Source organism: Bison bison, unplaced genomic scaffold (assembly GCF_000754665.1).
Source record: "Bison bison bison isolate TAMUID 2011002044 unplaced genomic scaffold, Bison_UMD1.0 scf7180017864337, whole genome shotgun sequence".
NCBI classification, from domain to species: domain Eukaryota; kingdom Metazoa; phylum Chordata; class Mammalia; order Artiodactyla; family Bovidae; genus Bison; species Bison bison.
In genome coordinates, this window is record NW_011494909.1 from 628,700 (window position 1) to 633,754 (window position 5,055).

Below are 5,055 nucleotides of genomic sequence, written 5' to 3' on the forward strand. Positions count from 1 at the left end.
GCCAGCCAGCACGTCCAGCTCTGGACTATGAGAGGCTGCCAGTTAGAGAATTACCTCTGGGCCATGTGGTCACTCAGAGTAGACTCATGGCTTCAACTCCAGCGCTACCACCTGCTGTCTAAAAGACCTCCTGTAAACCTCAGCCTCTCTGGCCTCAATTTACTCATCTGCAAATTGGAGACAATAATAGTTCCTCCCTCTTAGAGTTGTTACAAGGATTAAATGAATTAATAGCTATAAAATGCTCCCATGTGTTAGCTATTATCATTTTGATATACAAGGATCTTCATGATGTGGCCACAATCTATCCAAGTACAATTTATCCAAGTGCAACTCCTGCCCTTGATTCCTGCACAGATAACCCTGCAAACTGATCTTCACCAACACGCCACACCATTTATGCCTCCAGCTCTGCATGTACTGTTCCTTCTGCCTGCACACCCTCTGCCCCAAGTTGACCTGGTAAATTCTCTAAGGGGCATAACTTCACCATAGGTGGCTTTCCTGGCTCCTAGATGGACTTTTGTCCACTTTTCTCTGAGTTTCTGGTGACCCCTGCTCACCATGAAAGCCATCCCCACCTTGGACATGTGTCTGCTCACCTGGCTCCCTAGGTAAAGAGCAGTGAGCTCCTGGGAGGCAGAGTCTGTACTAACAATGTTCCCTGCACACGCGGCCTCAAGGAGAGGCCTGGCACATAGAAGACATCCAGTGAAAGCTGAATGAATGTTGAGCATAAAGAGTGAGACCAACACCAGGAAGGAAGGGAGAGGAAAGAAAAGACAGGCTGGAATAAAGCTGTGCCAGACTTCACATGGGAAGAAGCATGTGCTCCAGGGAAAGGAAGAGATGCAAGGTTTTTAATCTCAGGGAAAGTGAAGTCACTCAGTCATGTCCTACTCTTTGCGACCCCATGGACGCTCTGCTGTCCATGGGATTTTCCAGGTAAGAATACTGGAGTGGGTTGCCATTTCCTTCTCCAGGGTATCTTCCCAACCCAGGGATCGAACCGGGTCTTCCACACTGCAGACAGACGCTTTACCATCTGAGTCATCAGGGAAGCCTTATCTCAGGAAGGAAAGAATCAAAGGACACGTGGGCCAAGCAATCATTGACACGGTGCACAGGTTATCTGAGGCTCACGGGTCTTGCCAGGGCTCAAGCCATCCATGCTTGTGATAACTTTAGACAGGAACACACAGAGAATGGTGGGAGCTGCGTGGAGAGTGGCTCCTCTGTATCTCAAAGTGCCCTCTCTCACACCTCAGTAATCTGAGTGATGTACCCCAAACAGGGGTAAGTGCACTAAGCGAAGGAGAAGAGCAGAGACATGTTAGATTAAACATGTTCAGAAGCACGACTCTCTCACCATCTCTCCTTGTTACTGCACCAGCAGTAAATGAAGAAATCTGAGACCCATTTAGCAGGTGGAGAGATGGGTGGAGAACCCAGGGTGGGGTGCAAGGTGGTGGGCGGTTTCTAGCGCTGTCTTTCATGATTCTCAGGAACTGAAGAGCAGAAAGGCCCTCAGCAGCCAGGACAGCTCCTGGCCTTTAACCTGCAGGTTCAGGGTTGTTGAGCTCTAGTCATAGACTCAGGACGCGTTTCATATGGTCAGCTGACAGGCAAAGCTAGCCCCACACTGAAAAATGGACTCACCATCTAAAATGAGGTGCTATTTCCAGTTAGAAGTCAACATCAGGACAAGTGAGCTCAGGCCCCAAATAAACATGAAAGAGGACCAAAAGGAAGCCGTCCCACTTGTACCCATTGCAGATGTCGACCAGGGCTGAAGCCCACCCTCCAGGACGAGCAAGTCCGCTCCCACCACCTGCAGGGAGCATGCACACAGGCAGGGGAGCTGATCAATGTGCAGCAGCTCGGCCTCTGGCTTCTGATCCACAGCAGCCAATGCAGAAGGAACACTAAAAATAAGTATGCCAGAAACACACACGGGGTGACAGGAAGACACGGAGCAAGAGAGGAGAATGAGAGGGGACTGATGGCACTCTGACTGCCAGAGGGAGGGTCAACCCCACACACACTCATACACACACACACACACACACACACTACACATACACACCACACAAACCTATACATGCATACATACACCCACACACATCCACACACCCACACGTGCATATCCATATACACACCACACACACACATATACATACGTACACACAACACACATATTGCCCCCATAGTATTTGGGGGCAATGCTGCAATATGAGAAAAATGCCCAGTTATGTCATTTAATTAAAAATGGAAGAAACAACACACAATATGAAAGCAATTGTGTTAACTATTTATGCATAGAAAAAACCTGGAAAATATATTAAAATTTAACAGCGGTTATTTTTGAGTGACAAGATTAGAGTAGATTTTTATATTCTTCAAGGTTTTGCATCTTATACAAAGTGGGGGGAGCACACTTTCCATAATTTACAAAAACAAGCCTAGACGGACTAAGCCAAGGTTTTCAAAGCATTAGAGAAAATCATGATGAAAGCTGGGAGGCAAATGCAGCCCTCGAGGCTAACTGTGTTTCTGTAACAATGGACATTTTGAGACCATCTGAAATATCTAATTATCTGGTTGCTTACTAATATGTGAACATTTGGAACCACTGAGATGTATCTTTGAATACAAAGAAAAATCCAAAGCAATCAAGTGGAAATTCACCATCCTTTTTCTGGTTCTCATCCATTTACTTAAACATCAGAATGTGCCCTGAAGAGAATGTTCAATACTTAAGAAGAAGAACCTAGTAAACCAAAAAAGTGAGGACACAGAACAAAAATCTACCAGGAATAACAAGGTTCAGAGAGACTGATTATATATCAAAGCTTAAAAGAATAATTTAACACGTGCATTTTCCAAGTCCCTTGAAAGGGTCTTTTTAACTAAATCATCACTCAAGTAAAATATAACATTAGTTTCTCCAGAAGCTACAAATTTGAAAACTAGATTCTTAAAAATGTACAAAATAATATTATACTATATTTGCAAAAGCATGTTATTACATTAGCTTTTCCTGGGGGAAAAAAGCTCTCAGGGTTCCCACATAGTAACTTGCTGTTTACACAGTTACTTAAGAATTAGTAATTCCTGTGAAAGGCGTGTCTTTTATTTTCTAAATGTATAGCACAGGGTGGCAAGCCAAATAAGGGAATATTATCCAAATGTCGCCTTCCTTGGCTGTGTCTAAGCCAAGGGTTAGGGTTAGGGTTAGGGCAAAGGCAAGGAATGGAAGGCTGGTTGCCTGTGCATCCCAGAGGGAAGGCCTGCCTCAGCAGCAAGAGTTAACTGCACGAGTTAGTAACTTGGACAGGCTGAAATACAGACACTTACAGGTCTATATATGCAAGAGGGAGGGTGGGGGAACCTCAACTTTCTACTCTAGAACGCTGAATTTAATTCAGGAGTATAAAAATGATGGGTGGTTTTTTTCTCTCCCCAAAAGGAAACAAGGCCACCTTTCCACTTCAGATGAGCCCCTTGGGCTCACAGGGGCTGTGATATCCACGATCACAGGAACAAACCCAGATGTTTGCCCTACACTAGACCACCAGCCTCCTCTCCTGTTTCCTCTGTGTCAGGGGAGCTGCAGGTCTCCCTCCTCTGAGCATCTCTCCCCGTGGAGATGGTGACCTCATTTCCATCAGCCTTAATGACCCACCTCTCTGGGGGCAGGATGCTGTGTGGGTTGCTGGGGCAGATGAGATTTGGGAAGAAACTGCTAAATAATGGATAAAAGGAGGCACCACCAGCCCTCCAATACTTAATTGCTTGCCTGAATCCGATAAGAAAAACAACTTCATGAAAGGAAAGGATGACAAAGACAGAAGCTCATTCTTCTCAAACCTTCAGGAAACTCTGGCTCCAAACGGGTAGGGTGTGGTCAAGGATTCGGCTGCAGACCAGACTCGAGCTCCTGCAAGTGTAAACCATCACACATGTTCCTGCCACGTGGGCTGGAGAGAAAGGGGGACACAGGCAGGAAGTAGGGGTGCCCACCAGGGAGCCAACTCATCCCTGGAAAACGTAGGACAAGGCTCCCTCCTTGCCTTTGAGCTGCCAGACAGTTTTCTTCTGTTTTCAGTTCAGCCAATAGCCTGGGAAAACCTTTCCTCCTCAACTGGGGACTCCCCACCCATTCATCCCACGCTCACTTCTCCGCTGCATCTGGGAACCAGCCTCAGCCCAGCAGCTGTCCACAAAGTCAGTTTCCATCTTTGCCACGCAAGCCCACTTCCTGGCTTTTATCTTCTCCAACCAAATTTCATTATTTTCAAATCACATGGATGATATCTCACTGAAAAATGCAAATAAAAACTACAGAGGTATCATCTCACACTGATCAGAAAGACTGTCATCAAAAAGTCTACAAACAACAAATACTGGAGAAGGTGTGGAGAAAAGGGAACCCGTTTATAGTGTTGGTGAGAATGCAAACCATACAACCACTATGGAGAACAGAATGGTGATTCCTTTAAAAATTAGGAATAAAACTACCATTCGTGCATGCATACTGAGTCGCTTCAGTTGTGTCCAACTCCATGCAATCCTATGGGCTGCAGCCTGCCAGGCTCCTTCCATGAGATTCCCCAGGCAAGAACCCTGGAGTGGGTTGCCATGCCCTCCTCCAAGGGATCTTCCCGATTCAGGGATCAAACCTGTGTCTCAGGTCTACCTGCATTGGCAGGTGGGTTTTTTATCACTAGTGCCACCTGGGAAGCCCTAAAAACTATCATATGACCCAGCAACCCCACTACTGGGCCTATATCCTGAGCAAACCACAATTGAAAAAGACACATGTATCCCCAGTGTTCACTGCAGCACTATTTACAATAGCTAGGACATGGAAGCAACTGAGATGTTGCTTCCATCAGCAGATGAATGGATAAGGAAGTGGTGGTACATATACACAATGGAATATTACTCAGCTATAAAAAGGAACACATTTGAGTCAGTTCTAACGAGGTGGATGAACCTAGAGCCTATTATACAGAGTGAAGTAAGTCAGAAAAAGAAACACAAATATCATAT